The sequence below is a fragment of the Gracilinanus agilis genome, chromosome 1 (assembly GCF_016433145.1).
Source record: "Gracilinanus agilis isolate LMUSP501 chromosome 1, AgileGrace, whole genome shotgun sequence".
In the NCBI taxonomy this organism is placed as follows: domain Eukaryota; kingdom Metazoa; phylum Chordata; class Mammalia; order Didelphimorphia; family Didelphidae; genus Gracilinanus; species Gracilinanus agilis.
Window position 1 is genome coordinate 722,696,183 of NC_058130.1, and position 19,710 is coordinate 722,715,892.

The window sequence follows — 19,710 nt, forward strand, 5'->3', positions numbered from 1 at the left end:
AACTAATTACTTTTTCTAGATTAGCAGGAATTTTAGAATCCTATGATCAGAAATGTGATTTCCCATCATTGTAATCAGGGAGAGACTGAAAATTATTATCCCACCTCCTTGTTTATAATCCACTAATTAAAGATATCTTGGGGATAGCTGAATAATGGGCATAGAAATTTTTTAAAGACTCAAGATGCTGAAGGAATTTGTTTATGATCCCTGAGACAGATCACTGAACAATTAATTTATTGATTATTTCTAACCTTCAGAATTGACTTTTCTTACCCAGTGCCAGAACTAATAATATTTGTTGGAAGTCGCCCCCAAAAAAGGAAATTTTGTTTAGATGAAAAGATCTTTTGTTTCCTAACAATTATAAAAGTAAATATGCATCAAGTGAAATGGACTTTCTTTACAAGAAGCAAAGACATATTCAATTGGAGATGTCCAGTCATAAGTTGAATTCCTACTATTAAGCTATATTGTATTGGGAATTATTTTTCTTAGTGATTGGTTTAGATTCCACTAAATTCCTTTCTCTCACATTACTCCTTTGAAACAACCATAAATTCTTATTCCAGACTCAAGAAGAAAATAATTAGATGTTCTCATTTGAAATATATTTAAACCAAGTAAAGTCTTCATGGATGAATTGTATTTTGCCCAAAATAAAAAAATGCACACAATATCCTTCATGTGTTTTTCTTTTATCAAAAAATTTCCCTAAATTATCTAGAAAAGGTTTAATCTGGAAATCTACTGTGGACAATGAGAAAATAAAAAATAATAAGAATTGACTCCGATTCTTTTGGAAAGTATAGGGAAAACAAGATGCCTTTGGTAGAGGTAACAACAGTAACTCAGATGTCTATATTCATGAAATCTTTGTCTATTTGAAAAATCAGGGAGAGGGATAAATATAGAGACCTCCAGAGATTAAAAATCACTTATGAAAAATTGTGTACAGAAACCTACATAATTTTTCTTTTTCAACAAAAATGCCCATTTCTGAATTAGCATTCCACTTCTATTCTCTCAGGATTACCAAATTCAAACTGATACATTATTTTTTCTTATCCAGATCAGCTATGGTCCATTTGATTCCATTCTTAGTGACAAGGTCCAGTTTCCTTCTCTCTATCAGATGGCCCCCAGAGATTCTTCTCTTCACCAAGGCGTGGTCCGCTTAATAGTAAATTTTAAATGGAACTGGATAGGACTGGTTATTCCAGATGACATGAGAGGTGAGAAATTCCTCTGGGAAATGAGAGAAGAAATGGCAACGAATGGAGTTTGCATGTCCTTCACAGAGAAAATCCCTGTCAGTGAGAGAAGATATGTGGAATCACATGAAAACTTCATGCCCAGGATTGCAATCTCAGCAACCACGGTGATTGTAATTCATGGTGACACTGATTCATTAATGATTCTGAGGCATTCACAAATGCCTGTTTTCCCTACACGGAAGGTATGGATTGCCACATCTCACTGGGACATTACAATGAGACCCATCTTTTATTATGGTTATAATTTCCATGGAGCTCTCACATTTTCATATTTAAACAGTGAAGTACCTGGGTTCAAGACTTTTCTTAAGACAGTTATACCTTCTAAGTACTCTAATGATATTTTACTTAAGGGATTCTGGCTCTCAGCTTTTGCATGTCCAGATCAACAAGGTAACTCAGAGCAAGAGATATGTTCATCAAATGCCTCCTTGGAGATGTTACCTCTGAACTATTTTGATATGACCATGTCTGGCTTGAGTTACACCATCTACAATACGATCTACGCTGTGGCTTGGGCTCTCCATGAAATGTTTAAAAGAAAGTCAGTTGAAAGACCAATGGAAGGTGAAGAATATTTAGAACTTCAATCATGGCAGGTAGTAATGAATAGGTGGCCACTTTTTAGCTATGGTGTAGTGAGGATGTATTTTGGTTATTGGTGGGACAAGTTGGATAATGAAGTCCCTTCCAACTCTCAAATTCTATGATTATATGCTTTTTGTTCTTAATTTCCAATTCTTTTCAGTATTCATGTGAGGGTTATAATTGTTTCTTTCACAGGCTTGGAATTGATAAGAACCTCAGATACAATCTAGAAGTCATATATGTATATGGACAGGAAACCCTTTTTTCAATAATTTTAGTAGTGTACTAAGTCATTTTTTCTGAAACATCTAGTATTGGGTAACCTACCACCTTCAAAGACATCTTATTGAATTTTGTGTCATTTGTAATTGTTAAGAAATTATTTTAAATTGCACTACATGATGTTGGTTAGGGGATAAAATGACCTACCCTATTTGACAACCAAACCAATGAGCAGTCCTCATAACCTGTCTACCTACTACTAAGCAATTTTGTCATTAATTCTCATTATGAGATTTAAAGCAATGTAGGATTTATTATGGCATTTCTCATAAATTATGAGGGATGCTTAGGTGCTCATTAATTGATCAATTCAATCTGCATCTTCATCCCAGGTTATAAATTAAAAAATGGCACTTCCTTTTATATAAATATTTTATGACCTTTTTCCTAATCAACCTTTTACAAACACAAATTCTTGCGACCATACATTTATTTGAGTATAAGAAACTATATATAAAGAAATATTTGAGTGACATGCCTATGACATGATAAAGATTTTAGGTAAAATTACCTCTGATCATTACTGGAAATGTTAATTTTTAAAAATTTTTTTATTTTTAGAAAAAATTTTCCCTGGTTACATAGGTCATGTTTTTACTTTCCCCTTCACCCCTTTATCCCCCACATCCATGGACTCACCCCCTCCCCCTGACAAAGCTAATTCGCATTTCCACTAGTGTGGTCAGTCAAGACTTAATTACACGTTATTGATAGTTACATGGGTGTGGTCTTTTCAGGTCTACATCCCCAATCATGTTCTCAACAACACAAGTGTCCGCGCAGTTGTTTTTCTTCTGTGTTTCTACTCCTGAAGTTCTTCCCTCTGAATGGGGATAGTGTTCCTTTCCATAAATCCCTCCAAATTGTCTTGAGTCATTGCATTGCTTTTAGTACAGATGTCCATTACATTTGATTTTACCATAATATATCAGTCTCTGTGTACAATGTTCTTCTGGCTCTGCTCCTTTGACTCTGCATCAATTCCTGGAGGTCTTTTCAGTTCACATGGAATTCCTCCAGTTTATTATTCCTTTTAGCACAATAGTATTCCATCACCCGCATATACCACAGTTTGTTCAGCCATTCCCCAATTGAAGGACATACCCTCCTTTTCCAATTTGTTGCCACCACAAAAAGCGCAGCTATAAATATTTTCGTACAAGTCTGTTTGTCTATGATCTCTTCGGGGTACAAACCCAGCAATGGTATGGCTGGATCAAAGGGCAGGCATTCTTTTATAGCCCTTTGAGCATGATTCCAAATTGCCAGCCAGAATGGCTGGATCAGTTCACAGCTCCACCAGCAATGCATTAATGTCCCAATTTTGCCACATCCCCTGGAACATTCATTACTTTCCCCTGCAATCATTTTAGCCAATCTGCTAGGTGTGAGGTGGTACCTCAGAGTTGTTTTGATTTGCATTTCTCTAATTATTAGAGATTTAGAACACTTTCTCATGTGCTTGTTGATACTTTTGATTTCTTTATCTGAAAATTGGCTATTCATGACCCTTGCCCATTTATTAATTGGGGAATGGCTTGATTTTTTATACAATTGATTTAGCTCCTTGTATATTTGAGTAATTAGACCCCTGTCAGAATTTTTGTTATAAAGATTTTTTCCCAGTTTCTTGTTTCCGTTCTGAATTTGGTTGCATTGTTTTCCCTTGTAAAAAAAACTTTTTAATTTAATATAATCAAACTTATTTATTTTACATTTTGTAATTTTCTCTAACTCTTGTTTGGTTTTAAAATCTTTCCTTTCCCAGAGATCTGACAAGTATACTATTCTGTGTTCACCTAATTTACTTATAGTTTCCTTCTTTATATTCAAGTCTTTCACCCATTCTGAATTTATCTTGGTGTAAGGTGTGAGATGTTGATCTAAACCTAATCTCTCCCATATTGTTTTCCAATTTTCCCAGTAGTTTTTGTCAAATGGTGGATTTTTGTCCCCAAAGTTGGACTCTTTGGGTTCATCATATACTGTCTTGCTGACATCACTTACCCCAAATCTATTCCACAGATCCTCCCTTCTATCTCTTAGCCACTACCATATTGTTTTGATGACTGCTGCTTTATAGTATGTAGTTTAATATCTGGTACTGCTAGGCCCCCTTCCTTCACATTTTTTTCATTATTTCCCTTGATATTCTTGACCTTTTGTTCTTCCAAATAAACTTTGTTATAGTTTTTTCTAATGTAGTAAAAATGTTTTTGGTAGTTTGATAGGTATGGCACTAAATACGTAAATTAATTTGGGTAGAATGGTCATTATTATTATGTTAACTCGTCCTACCCATGAGCACTCAATGATTTTCCAATTGTTTACATCTTGTTTTATTTTTTTGGAAAGTGTTTTGTAGTTATGTTTGTATAATTCCTGTATTTGTTCTGGTGGATAGATTCCTAAGTATTTTATATTGTCTAGGGTGATTTTAAATGGTGTTTCTCTTTCTACCTCTTGCTGCTCTAATGTGTTGGAAATATATAGAAATGCTGATGATTTATGTGCATTTATTTTGTATCCTGCAACTTTGCTAAAGTTGTTGATTATTTCTACTAGCTTTTTAGTTGATTCTCTGGGATTTTTTAAGTATACCATCATATTGTCTGCAAAGAGTGATAGCTTAGTCTTTTCCTTGCCTATTTTAATACCTTCAATTTCTTTTTTTCTCTAATTGCTACTGCTAGTGTCTCTAGTACAATGTTAAATAATAGAGGTGATAATGGGCATCCTTGTTTCACACCTGATCTTATTGGAAAGGCTTCTAATTTATCCCCATTGCATATGATGCTTGTTGATGGTTTAAGATATATACTGTTTATTATTTTTAGGAAAAAACCTTCTATTCCTATACTTTCTAGTGTTTTCAGTAGGAATGGGTGTTGTATTTTGTCAAAGGCTTTTTCTGCATCTATTGAGATTATCATGTGGTTTTTGTTGGTTTGCTTGTTGATATGGTCAATTATGTGGATGGTTTTCCTAATGTTGAACCATCCTTGCATTCCTGGTATAAATCCCACCTGATCATAATGAATAACCCTCTTTATCACTCTCTGGAGTCTTTTTGCTAGTATTCTATTTAAGATTTTTGCATCTAAGTTCTTTAAGGAGATTGGTCTGTAATTTTCTTCCTCTGTTTTTGATCTGCCTGGCTTTGGAATCAGTACCATATTTGTGTCATAAAAGGAGTTTGGTAAGATTCCTTCTTTGCTTATTATATCAAATAATTTGTATAGTATTGGGATTAATTGTTCTTTGAATGTTTGATAGAATTCACTTGTGAATCCATCAGGTCCTGGTGATTTTTTCTTAGGTAGATCTTTAATGGCCTGTTCAATTTCTTTTTTTGATATTGGATTATTTAAGTATTCTATTTCTTCTGCTGTTAATCTAGGCAATTTATATTTTTGCAAATATTCATCCATATCACCTAGATTGTTAAATTTATTGCTATATAATTGGGCAAAATAGTTTTTAATGATTGCCTTAACTTCCTCTTCATTAGAGGTGAGGTCTCCTTTTTCATCTATGATACTATTAATTTGGTTTTCTTCTTTCCTTTTTTAAATTAGATTAACCAATACTTTGTCTATTTTATCAGTTTCTTCAAAATACCAGCTTCTGGTCTTATCTATTAATTCAATAGTTCTTTTACTTTCAATTTTATTAATTTATCCTTTGATTTTTAGCATTCCTAATTTAGTTTTCATCTGAGAATTTTAATTTGTTCATTTTGTAGTTTTTTAAGTTGCATGCCCAATTCATTAATCTCTGCCCTCCCTAATTTGTTAATATATGCACTCAGTGATATAAATTTTCCTCTTAGAACTGCTTTGGCTGCATCCCATAAGTCTGGGTAAGATGTCTCGTCATTGTCATTGTCTTCAATGAAATTATTGTTTCTGTAATTTGTTCTTTCACTAAATTATTTTGGAGAATCATATTATTTAATTTCCAATTAGTTTTTGGTTTGCCTCTCCATGTATTCTTATTAATAACTATTTTTATTACATTCTTATCTGAGAAGACTACATTTATTATTTCTGCTTTTTTGCATTTGTTTGCCATGTTTCTGTGCCCTATTACATGGTCTATCTTTGTGAATGTTCCATGTGCTGTTGAAAAGAAGGTGTATTCCTTTTTGTCTCTATTTATATTTCTCCAAATATATATTAACTCAAATTTTTCTAGGGTTTCATTCACTTCTCTTATCTCTTTCTTATTTATTTTTTGGTTTGATTTATCTAGATCTGATAGGGGAAGGTTCAGGTCCCCCACTAGTATGGTTTTGCTATCTATTTCATCCTTGAGCTCCACTAGCTTCTCCTTTAGAAATTTGGAAGCTATTCTGTTTGGTGCTTACATATTGAGTACTGATATTTCTTCATTGTTTATACTGCCTTTTATTAGGATGTTGTAACCTTCCCTATCTCTTTTAACCTCATCTATTTTTACTTTGGCTCTGTCAGAGATCATGATAGCCACCCCTGCCTTCTTTTTCTCATTTGAAGCCCAAAAGATTTTGCTCCATCCTCTCATTTTTATTCTATGTCTGTCTGCCTAATATGTGTTTCTTGTAAACAACATATGGTTGGGTTTTGGTTTCTAATCCACTCTGCTATTTGCTTCCATTTTATGGGTGAGTTCAACCCATTCACATTCAGAGTTATAATCATCAACTCTTCATTCCCATACATTTTGATTCTCTCTCCTAGTCCTGTTCTTTCTTCTTTCACTGTTTCCTTCTATACCAGTGTTTTGTTTTTAATCAGTTCCTATAATCCCCTCCCTTGCTGTACTTCCCTTTCTCCCCTGTCCCTTCTTATTCCCCTCTTATTGTTCTTTAAAGCCATGCAGTGCTCCCCCCCTAGCCCTCTCCCTCCCTAGTATTGCTTCCCTCCCCACTAATCCCTTTGTTACCCTTCTACTTCTCTAAAGGGCATGAATCAATTTTCTGCCCCTATGGATCTGATTGTTCTTCTCTAAGTTGATTTCAATGCACTTAAGTATTGAATATTCCCTCTCTCTAACCTCCTTACCCTTACAATGTATTGTTATTTTTCCCCTGTTGATCCCATGTGCTTCTTTATGGAATATAAATTTATTCCTTTTTGATTGCTTTCCTTTTTTCTTATTGTTATCTTCTTCCACCCTAGTTTTGTATATATTGTGGCAATATCAGAAGCCAGAAGGGGAGAATATTTGAGTCATGTTGCAAACATAAAATCAACAGATCTTGGCTATATATTAGATCAAGTAGATAAGAGATAATGAGAAGTCAAAGGTAAAATGGAAACAATGAACCTGGGGGATGTAAGGAATGCTGTGGCTCCCAGAAGTTTATTTCTATGGGTTCCCATTAAAAATCAGGTTTTGTCAGACCTCCAGATAGTGTTACACTATTCAATAATACTACAGAAGAGGTCTAGTATCTGTCATATAATGTAGACATTGCACTTGCAGGGAAGGCCTTCCCTCAGATACCACCTAGTAATGAGAACTTCTTTTTCCTTTCAGCTGCACCCCTTCTTGAAGAACATCCAATTTAACAATACTGCTGGTGATCAAGTGTTTGTGGATGAGAGTAGAAACTCTGAGGCTCGATATGCCATTATGAACTATGTGGTCTTTCCTAATGATACTGAGAGTCTGGTGAGAGTGGGGCATTTTATCCCCAATGTTCCACTTGGTCAAGATTTCACAATGTGTGAAGCTTACATAGTGTTGGACTGGTGGGATTCAAAGGTCAGACCCAATTTAAATGCTAAATTTATATTCCAAATTAAGGGAAAATTTTTGTCAATATTTGGTTTACTCTAAATGACATATATTTATGAGCACTAGCAATCTGGTGACTTTAAAAATAAGACTCTACATCTAGATAATAAAATAATTTTCACAGGCTATAAAGTCAATTATCCTCCATTATAGACAGGAGGAATCTGATATGCAGGAAGGTTCAGTGATTTATTCGAGGTCACACAGGCAATCAGCATCCTAGTTGTTGTTGTTGATCAGTTGTTCAGTTATTCAGTTATTCTGTTTTCTTAGCAAAAGTATTAGAGTGGCTTGCCATTTCTTCAGTCAATGTATCCCAAATTTACAGATGAGGAACTGGAAACAATGTAAACAATGAACCCAGAGGAATCTTAGTCTCACTTTAATTTAGTCCACTTCTCAAATGAGAATTTGGGGGGGGGGGAGCAAAAATTTTCACAATAACTATGACCAAAAAACATAATGTTTTATTTTACATTCTGGGTCCTTTATCACTCTATCAGAAAGTGGGCAGTATGTTTCTTCCTTAGCTCTATGTATCTGTGATTGGTTTTTATGCTACTATTCAGTGTATCTAATTCTTTAAAAGATGATATATATATATGTAATATATATGTGTATGTATCATAATTTGTTCAGCCTTTATTCAGCCTATAGGCTTCATTTCAGATTCTCCCTCTTTGTCTCTTAAAAAAGAACTATATGAATGGTGAGAAAAGGCAGGGACATGTCTGATTTCTCTCAAATTCCCCTTTACTTTAAGCTTTTAAATTATACCTAAAAATGAATTCTGAAGAAGCAGAATCCACAAAAGGACACGATGAAACAATTTTCCCACCCAAAACAACTTAAGAAGTCATAAGAAAAAGATTGTCACACTGGGGTGAGTGTGTGACTCATACCACAAACATTAGGTAGACACCCCACCCTGAGAAGCCAAGGGAGGTTTTAAGGTTGATAAATCAGCACCAATGATTTCCAGAGCTCTCATTTCACAGACAGTAAGTTAATGTAACAATTGGTAGAAGGAATTTATAAGGGAAACTTTCTGGTATAGGTGTAAGATTCTATTTCATTGTCCAAATGATCTTCTGGGTTACAGTAAAAAAAATCACAGTTTCTGGTAGCAGTTCCAAGGAAGAGTACTAGCACACCTGTTGTTGGGGTTACAATGAATTAGAGATTCTGATCACATTTCCAGGATAGAAAAGAGTGCTTCTGGTTGTTCATGGATCAAAAAAGAGGGCCGTATGGTAGGAAACACACTTTTCCTGAGATTGTGCCACCTGAGAAGAACTGAAAATTTATAAATGTCTATCATTAGATCTGAAAGCTAGTGCACAAAAAACCTTACTTTTGGACACTGCCTCTTCCACTCCATGATCAAAGGCCAATATTAAATATTTTTTAAGTTAAAAGTTGGGGGAAAGGTTGAAAAAATAAGCAAACAACAACCAACAAAGAAGCAGACTGTAAAAAGTAATTATAATGACTTTCTGGTTAAGATGGTGGCAGAGTAGAAGCAGCTTGCTTAACCTCTCCTAACCAACACATATAGGACTCCTCAAGAAGACATAAAAACAAATCCAGATGAACGAAGGGACCCCACAACAGGGCGCAGCATTGAAGGTATGTGGGATAGGGGCATTTTCATGCTATTAGGGGGAGAAACAGCTCTCACTAAAATGTGAGCTGAACAACACCCTCCCCACACAGACTACATATAGTGCCAAAGCCAGCTCAAAAGAGCTAGATCAATTTGGGGGCATTCATTAAGTCCTTGACAGCCACCTGGGAACACCAGGGCCTGCTCTGGAGAGCAGCAAGACTTAAGACCACAAGAGGCTAAAGAACGTGTGGACTTTGAACAAAGACCTTGAGCTCAGATGTGGACCTTGGGTGGGGACCCAGTGAGGAGGGGTGCATGACTGTGGAAGCAGCACACTGAGACTGTTAAAGGAGCTTCAGGCAGAGGAACAAGCAAGGGGACCACCATGAGGCTTTACCCTGAGAACAACTAGATCTGAGACCTCAGGAGCCTAAAGAGTACAGAGAGACGCTGGGTGTGAGGATAAACCTGAGAGGGCACTTGGTTCATAATGGCAAGCCATTCACAAGAAACCCAAAAGAGAAAGATCAACATTAAGAAATCTTTAACATTAGACAATTTTTTCACAGAGAAAATCCAGACAACAGAGCAAACAGCAGAGGAGAACAAATAATCAGATCCAAACCTTTCCTAAAAAATGAAAACTGGTCACAAATTCTTGAAGAGTTCAAATCTGAGATGATGAGAAAGATGGAAGAGATCTGGCAAGAAAATAAAAGTTTAAAAGGCAGAATTTTGCAATTGGAAAGTGAGGCTCAGAAATCAAATGAAATGATAGGCAAATTGAACACCAGAAATGACCAGATTGAAAAGGAAAACCAGTCCGTCCCTAAAGGCTAGAATTGAGCAATTAGAAGCTAATGATCTCTCAACACAACAAGAACAAATAAAGTAAAGTCAAAAGACTGATAAAATAGAAGGAAACATGAAATATCTCAATGAGAAATTGACAAATCAAGAAACAGGTCTAGAAGAGATGATTTGACAATCATTGGCCTTCCTGAAAAAGCAGAAATTAATAGAAATTTGGACTCCATCCTAAAAGAAATTATTCAGCAAAACTCCCCTAACATTCTACAACAAGAGGGCAATATAGACATTGAAAGGATCCATAGATCACACTCTATTCTAGACCCTGAAAAGACAACTTCCAGGAATATGATAGCCAAATTCAAGAGCGTCCAAGTAAAAGAAAAAATATTACAAGAAGCCAGAAAGAGACAATTCAGATATCAAAGAGCACCAATCAGGATCACACAGGATCTGATAGCCTCCACAATAAAAGACCACAAGGCTTGGAATTTGATATTCAGAAAGGCAAGAGAACTGGGTCTACAACCAAGGATTACCTACCCTTCAAAACTGACTATATACTTCCAAGGGGAAAGTATGGGCATTCAATAATATAGAAGATTTCCAAATATTTGCACAGAAAAGACCAGAACTAAATGGAAAATTCAATATCCAACCACAAAAATCAAGAGAAACATGAAAAGGTAAATAAGAAATAGAGGGGAAAGAAAGAAAATTCTTATTTTTTAAATTTGCCTTTTTAAGGGCTTAAATAAGATCTAATTATTTGTATTCCTATGTGGAGAAATGTTATGTGTAATTCTCTGTAGTGAACTCTATTCACTATTATATTATTCACTATTATAGTAATTAGAAGAATTATTCATAGAGAGAGGTCGAAGTACTAAATGGTCTAAGATGATATAGGGGCAGGAAAGAGCGGAGTGAATAGTAGAGGTCATCAAGAGAAATTTGAATGAATAAGAAAAATAGGATATTCTATTACACACAAAAATGGCATGGGAAGGGGAGGGAATGAATACTATCATTAGAAGGAGAGGAAAAGAGCATTAAGAGGTAATATTTAAATCGTACCTTTAGTGTAATTAACCCTGAGAGGGAAGAGTAGCTATGTCCATTTAGATATAGAACTCTATCTAACCCTACTGAGAAAGTCAGAAGGGATAAAGCAAAGGGAACAGAGGAGTGGGGAGGTCAAAAAAGGAAGGGGAGAAGAAAGAGGAGGGGATTCATTAGGCATTAAAAATAAAAAGAGGGGAATAATAAGGGAGGGGGTAGAAATGGAAGTAAATCATGGGAGGGGACCAGGGTTACTGGCTTAAAGCAAACCATTGGTATAAAAGGAAATAGTATAAGAAGAAGGAGTAGAAATAGGAGAGGATACCAAAATTTATTGGGGAATACAAAACTGATAATTATAACTCTGAATGTGAATGGGATGAACTCACCCATAAAATGGAAGCAAATAGTAGAGTGGATTAGAAAACAAAAGCCTACCCTATGTTGTCTACAAGAAACATGTATGAGGAGGGTAGACATACACAAGTTTAAGCTAAAGGGCTTGAACAAAATCTTTTGGGTTTCAAATGAGAAGAAGAATGCAGCAGTGGTGATCATGATTTCTGACAAAGCCAAAGTAAAAATAAATATAATTGAAAAAAGACAAGGAAATTATTACATCTTGATAAAAGGCAGTATAAACAATGAGGAAATAACAGTGCTCATTATGTATGCACCAAATGGCATAGCATCAAATTCGTAAGGGAGAAACTGGTAGAGCTCAAGAAGGAAATAGATAGTAAAACCATAAGAGTGGAAGATCTAAATATTCCTCTTTCAGATCTAGATAAATCAAACCAAAAAATAAATAAGGAAGAGATAAGAGAGGTGAATGAAGTCCTAGAAAAAATAGATTTAATAGATATGTGGAGAAAAATAAGGACAAAAAGGAATACACCTTCTTTTCAGCTGCACATGGTACATTCACAAAGACTGACCATGTAATAGGGCATAGAAACATTGCAAACAAATGCAAAAGAGCAGAAAAAATAAATGTAAACTTCTCAGATCATAATGCAATAAAAATAATAATGAGTAAGGGCAGCTGGACAGGCAAATCAAAAAATAATTGGAAATTAAATAATATGATTCCCCAAAACCAGCTAGTCAAAGAAGAAATCAAAGAAACAATCAACAATTTCATTGAAGAGAATGACAATGATGAGACATCCTACCAAACTCTGTGGGATGCAGCCAAGTCAGTACTCAGGGGGAAATTTATATCCTTGAGTGCATATATTAACAAATTAAGGAGGGCAGGGATTAATGAATTAGGCATGCAACATAAAAAATTAGAAAGCAAGCAAATTAAAAATCCCAGATGAAAACTAAATTAGAAATGCTAAAAATCTAGGGAGAAATTAATAAAATCTCAACTCAACCCAATACTATAGGAATTATTTGATATAATAAGCAAAGAAGGAGCCCTATCAAATTCCTTTTGTGACACAAAAATTGTACTGATTCCAAAGCCAGGTAGATCAAAAACAGAGAAAGAAAATTACAGACCGATCTGCCTAATGAACATAGAGGCAAAAATCTTAAATAGGATACTAGCAAAGAGAATCCAGCAAATGATCAAGAGGATCATCCACCATGATCAGGTGGGATTTGAACCAGAAATGCAAGTATGTTTCAACATTAGGAAAACCATCCACATAATTGACCATATCAACAATCTAACAAACAAAAATCACATGATTATCTCAATAGATGTAGAAAAAGCCATTGACAAAATACAGCACACATTCCTATTGAAAACCCTCGAAAGTATAGGAATAGAAGGACCTTTATTAAAAATAATAAACAGTATATACATTAAACCATCAACAAGCATCATATGCAATGGGGATAAATTAGAAGCATTCCCAATAAGATCAGGAGTGAAACAAGGATGCCCATTATCACCTCTATTATTCAACATAGTACTAGAAACACTAACAATTAGAGAATAAAAAGAAATTGAAGGTATCATAATAGGCAATGAGGAGACTAAGCTATCACTCCTTGCAGATGATATAATGGTCTACTTAAAAAATTCTAGAGAATCAACTATGAGGCTTGTAGAAATAATCGCCAACTTTAGCAAAGTTGCAGGATACAAAATAAATGCACATAAATCATCAGCATTTCTATATATTTCCAACACATCATAGTAGCAAGAATTAGAAAGAGAAACACCATTTAAAATCACCCTAGGCAATATAAAATACTTAGGATTTTATATACCAAAACAAACACAGGAATTCTATAAAAACAATTACAAAACACTTTCCAAACAATTAAAACTAGATCAAACAATTGGAAAAACATTGATTGCTCATCGGTAGGAAGAGCTAACATAATAAAAATGACCATTCTACCCAAAGTAATTTACCTATTTTACTCCATACTTATCAAACTACCAAAAAACTTTTTTACTGAATTAGAAAAAAGCATAACAATGTTCATTTGGAAGAAGAAAAAATCAAAAATATAAAGGGAAAAATGAAAAAAAATGTGAAGGAAGTTGGTCTAGTAGTACCAGATATAAAAATACCATATAAAGCAGCAGTCATCAAAACAATATGGTACTGGCTAAGAGATAGAAGGGAGGATCAGTGGAATAGACTTTAGGTAAATTATGTCAGCAAGACAGTGTTTGAAAAACCCAAAGAGCCCAAGTTTGGGGACAAAAATCCACTATTTGACAAAAACTGCTGGAAAATTTGGAAAAAAATATGGGAGAGATTAGGTTTAAATCAACATCTCACACCATACACCAAGATAAATTGAGAATGGGTAAATGACTTCAATATGAAGAGGGAAACTACAATAAGTTAAATGAGCACAGAATAGTATACCTGTCAGATCTCTGGGAAAGGAAAGATTTTAAAACCAAGCAAGAATCAGAGAAAATTACAAAATGTAAAATAAATAATTTTGATTATATTAAATTAAAAAGTTTTTGTACAAGGGAAAACAATGCAACCAAAATCAGAACGGAAACAAGAAACTGGGAAAAAATCTTTATAACAAAAATTCTGACAGGGGTCTAATTACTCAAATATACAAGGAGCTAAATCAATTGTATAAAAAATCAAGCCATTCCCCAATTAATAAATGGGCAAGGGACATGAATAGGCAATTTTCTGATAAAGAAATCAAAAGTATCAACAAGCACATGAGAAAGTCATTCTAAATCTCTAATAACTAGAGAAATGCAAATCAAAACAACTCTGAGGTATCACCTCACACCTAGCAGATTGGCTAAAAAGATAGAAGGGGAGAGAAATGGATGTTGGAGGGGATGTGGCAAAATTGGGACATTAATGCATTACTGGTGGAGTTGTGAACTAATCCAACCATTCTGGATGGCAATTTGGAACTATGCTCAAAGGGCTATAAAAGAATGTGTGCCTTTTGATCCAGCCTTACGATTTTTGGGTTTCTATCTCCAAAGAGATCATCGATAAACAGACTTGTTTGAAAATATTTATAGCCGTGCTTTTTGTGTTGGCAAAAAACTGGAAAATGAAGGGATGCCCTTTTATTGGGGAATGGCTGAATAAATTGTGGTATATGCTGGTGATGGAATACTATTGAGTTCAAAGGAATAATAATCTGGAGGAATTCCATGTGAACTGGAAAGACCTCTAGGAACTAATGCAGAGCGAAAAGAGCAGAGCCAGAAGAACTTTGAACACAGAGACCAATACACTGTGGTAAAATAGAATGTAATGGACTTCTGTACTAGCAGCAATGCAATGACCCAGGACAATTCTGAGGGACTTATGGTAAAGAACACTACCCACATTCAGAGGAAGAAATGTATGAGTGGAAACATCTTCTTGAACACATGGATTGAGGTTGACATGATTGGGGATGTAGACTCGAAACTACCACACTAATGCAACTATCAACAATTTGGAAATAGATTTTGATCAATGACACATGCTAAAACCAGTGGAAATGTGCATCAGCTATGGGGCAGGGGACTTCAGGGGCTAATGGGGAAAGTAAGAACATGAATCATGTAGCCATGATAACTTTTCTAAAAAATAAATATTATTAAATGTTAAAAAAAGAGAACTGGGAAAAAAGAAAGTAATTATAGTGGCAGGAAAGATGAAAATACAAACTCAGAAGAAAACTAAATAAAAACTGCTGCATCCAAAGCCTCAAAGAGAAACATAAATTGGTCTGAGGTCCAAAAATAATTCATGGAAGTGCTCAAAAAGAACTACAAAATTTAAATAGCAGAGGTAGCAGAAAAATTGTGATAATAAATGATACTATAAGAAAAGTATAAGAAAAGAGAGTATAAGAAAATCAGAAAAAAAGTTGACAGCTCAGTAGACACACCAAATAATATACCAAGAAAATTAATCCACTAAAAATTAGGACAAATAATAAAAAACACACAAAATCCAATGAAAATGCTAACTCTTTAAATAATATAATTCAACACATGGAAAAAGAGGTATAACAATTAACTTAAAAAAAACAAACTTCTTTTTAAAAACTAGAATTGCCCAAATGGAAAAAGAGATATGAAAGCTCACTGAACAAAATAATGCTACAAAAATTAGAATTGAGAAAGCAGAAGCTAGTGACTTCAGTAGATATTAAAAAACAGTAAAACAAAATCAAATGATTGAAAAAAATGGAAGAAAATCTCAAATATCCTATTGGAAAAATAACTGACCTGGAAATTAGATCTAGGAGAGATCATTTAGGAATTATTGGACTACCTGAAAGCCATTAATAAAAGAAAAACAAAAAAAAACAAACGATCCCAGCCATCACCTTTCAAGTAATTATCAAGGGAAATTGCCCTGATATTGCAGAACCAGAGGTTAAAATAGAATTTAAAAGAATTCACCAATCATCTCCTAAAAGACACTTGAAAGAGATTCTCTATTTCCATATTTTGGAATTGCCTGTTATTTTTATCTTTGAACAGTTCTGGATAGAAGGTCTTGTATAGTTGCTTTGCTATTTTGTAGAGAGTACTGAATTTTGTAATTTCAGGATATCAAGAATAGTATGATGTGGGGAAAACAAGATTTCAGTATTTTTAAAATGTTCTGATTTGGGGAAAAACCTGATTTCTCTCCCCTTAACCATTCACTATTCCACTCTTAAAATTCTGTTTTTAAACTGAGTTTACATTTGAGCAACAGTGGAATGACCCAGCCACTATCAATCATTAGAGATGCCAAGCTGTTTCTGAATGGCAGAATTGCAGGCTTCTATTATATGAATTCCTGTCTTGGTTATTCCTTTGCATACATCACACTAAAATAGAAACTGGAACCAAGGCCCCATTATGAATACAGAATCTGAGCCACCATGTTGCTGTCTGTTATTGACTCTTTTCTTAGTCCATCATAGAGGGCTTGAGACCCGTACTTATCCCAAAATGTCATCTGATGGCACATATTCCCTTTCCATTCCTCCATGGATCAGTGGCTCAAATAAGCACCTGTTCCCACCTAGGTGTCTTGGAATGACTCTAGGACCTCCTTGTTCCCTGTTTCAGTCTCAAATGGCATAATCCTTTTCATAATATCGCCTGTCCATTACTTCATGTCATTCTGGGCTGGAAAAAAGGCTCCAACTTTTTCCTTGAATTTATCCATGAGAATTTATTCTGGTTACTTTCTAAATCTATTTGTGGAGTTTGGTTTTACTCTGTGGTGCCATAATATTTTTTATTCTTCTATCATTTCAGTTCTAACTAATAGTATACCTTCTTAATATATTAAGTGCTAGCTCATCTTCCTAAACCATTTTACTTGTTTTGTTCCTATTGTAAAAAGTATACTTATCATCTGGAACTACTTATACCTATTTTACCATGTGACTTCCCCTCTTCAAGGTCCCATTGTGCTTAGTTTTCCTTGAAGCATGATAGCTGAGAGCTTCCCTCAAAAGGATATACCACTCTGAACAGGTATTATCTCATTTTATCCTCCCAACAGTCCTGTGAAGTAAGTACTATATTAAACTCATTTGACAGTGTAGTAAACTGAAGCACCCAAGATCACACAGCTAATGTGTTATGCTAGATTTCAATTTTGTTCTTTTTTACTCCAAGTTTAGCTTTCTATACACACAGCCATTTAGCTGTCTGTGGGAGTGACTGTCAAATCAGGAATTAAAAAGAGAAAAAAAAAGCTTCCTTTATCTGACTAAAACTTCAGCAGCTCTTAGTTAAAGATTGATATTCCATTCAGTTGCTCTTTTAGGTTCCCAGTGGAGTATGCAGTGACAGTTGCTGTCCTGGATTCAGGAAGAACCCTTTGGAGGGGGAGGCAGTCTGCTGCTTTGACTGCTTCCCATGCCCGGAAGGGGAGATTTCCAGTCAAATGGGTGAGTTTCTGCAGGATCTTTCTCCCCTCTATTGATCATTGATATAGAAAATAATGAACAGATTAGTTTTATACAGTCACCTACAACCATCAAGAACATCACTATCTGAGTCAGAGATGCTCTGAGACCTACAAAAACTAGAGGAATAGCCTGAAGTATGTTCTTATGATATCCCACTACATGATGAGAAGTGTAATCCACAGGAAAAAAATTATTTACTGTCTAGTTTCTTTGACAAACTTGATCTTGTTTTGGATACACTTGTTGGTATCTAGAGGATATGTTATGTATATGTGTGTACATGTATACATCTATATAATACAGATGTTTTATATATATATATATATATTTACATATGTGTATATACAGAGAAATAGATACAGAGATCTGATAGATAGATGGACAGATAAATAACCTAAGCCTTTTCCCTATTCAGGTTGCCACCTACTTCCCTAGATGGAGATTTTTTTTCACAATTGGAGCAGATACTTGCCACACTGGATAGAATGTTGGGCATGTAGTCAGAAAGATGCTTCTTCTTGATTTCAAATTCACTCTCTTTATAACCTTGGGAAAGTCATGTAATTATTTCTCTCAGTTTCCTCAACTGTGAAATGAATTTGAAAAAAAGGCAAACCATTCCATTATCTTTACCCAAAAAACCTCATGAAAAGTGAGACAAGACAATAGTAAAGTTTTGATGTTTCAAAGAGACTTGTGACATTGCCAACACACAAATCTTCTTGAATTTTATTGCTCACTGTCATAAAGGCAATTTAGAGATTTATTTGGGACATGAAAGATTCAAGGAGGAAATAGCAAAATGGAAGAAAGAGATTATCTAGGGAAAAGAAAGTCTACAAAAGCAAGCATTGTTCTAGGATTCCAGAGAGGGTTTTTGAAATGCTATTTCTGGGACTGACTTCAAAAAGTTCTCATAGATCTAAAGGAGATGGTTATAATATGGTCAATTCAATAATCCAAAAACAAGTGAAAAATATTCAAAGATTCAATGAAAATCTGGTTTCAAGCTGTCTGAATAAAGAGATATTATTTTATTTTTTATTTTTTAATATTGATATTTCAGTATTTTTCCATTGTTACATGATTCATGTTCTCTCCCTCTCCTCTTCTCTCCCCCTTCCAGGAGATGACTAGCATTTTCATTGGGTTACATGTATTATCTCAATATTTATTTCCATATTATTCATTATGGTAATAGAATAATGTTTTAAAATCAAAAACTAAAATCCTTTGCCCATATAAACAAATGATGAATGATATGTTTCTCTTCTGTGTTTCTACACCCACAGTTCTTTCTCTCAATGTGGACAGCATTCTTTCTCATAAGTCCCTCAGGATTGTCCTGGATCATTATATTGCTTGTAGTAGCAAAGTCAATTACTTTTGATTGTCCCACATTGTTACAGTCTCTGTGTACAATATTCTCCTGGTTCTACTCATTTCACTCTGCATTAGTTCATGGAGGTCTTCCAAGTTTTTATAAAAATAAAGTGGTTCATCATTCCATATAACAAAATTGGTGCAATTATCATGATTCTATCCTATATCTAAGCATTTATATAATTCTTTCAATCCAACGTTGAACCCTTATTTGTCTCTTGCAGATTCAGAGCATTGTAAGAAGTGCCCAGAGGACAAATATCCAAATAACCAGAGAGATCTCTGTCTCCCCAAGAAGGTGACCTTCCTGAAAGTAAAAGAACCTTTGGGGATGACTTTGGTCTTCATGGCTGTTTCCTTCTCTTTCCTGACTGCTCTGGTTCTATGGGTCTTTGTCAAGTTCCAAGACACTCCCATTGTCAAAGCCAATAACCGAACTCTCAGTTATACCCTCCTCATCTCCCTGATCTTCTGTTTCCTCTGCTCCTTGCTCTTCATAGGCCATCCTACCACTACCACCTGTCTCCTACAACAAAC

At 34.8% G+C, this 19,710-nt stretch overlaps 1 pseudogene; it reads left to right on the plus strand.

Annotated features, from left to right (window-relative positions):
* The window catches only part of LOC123256756, a 232,014-nt pseudogene that overhangs the window by 50,157 nt on the left and 162,147 nt on the right, over window positions 1–19,710 (plus strand).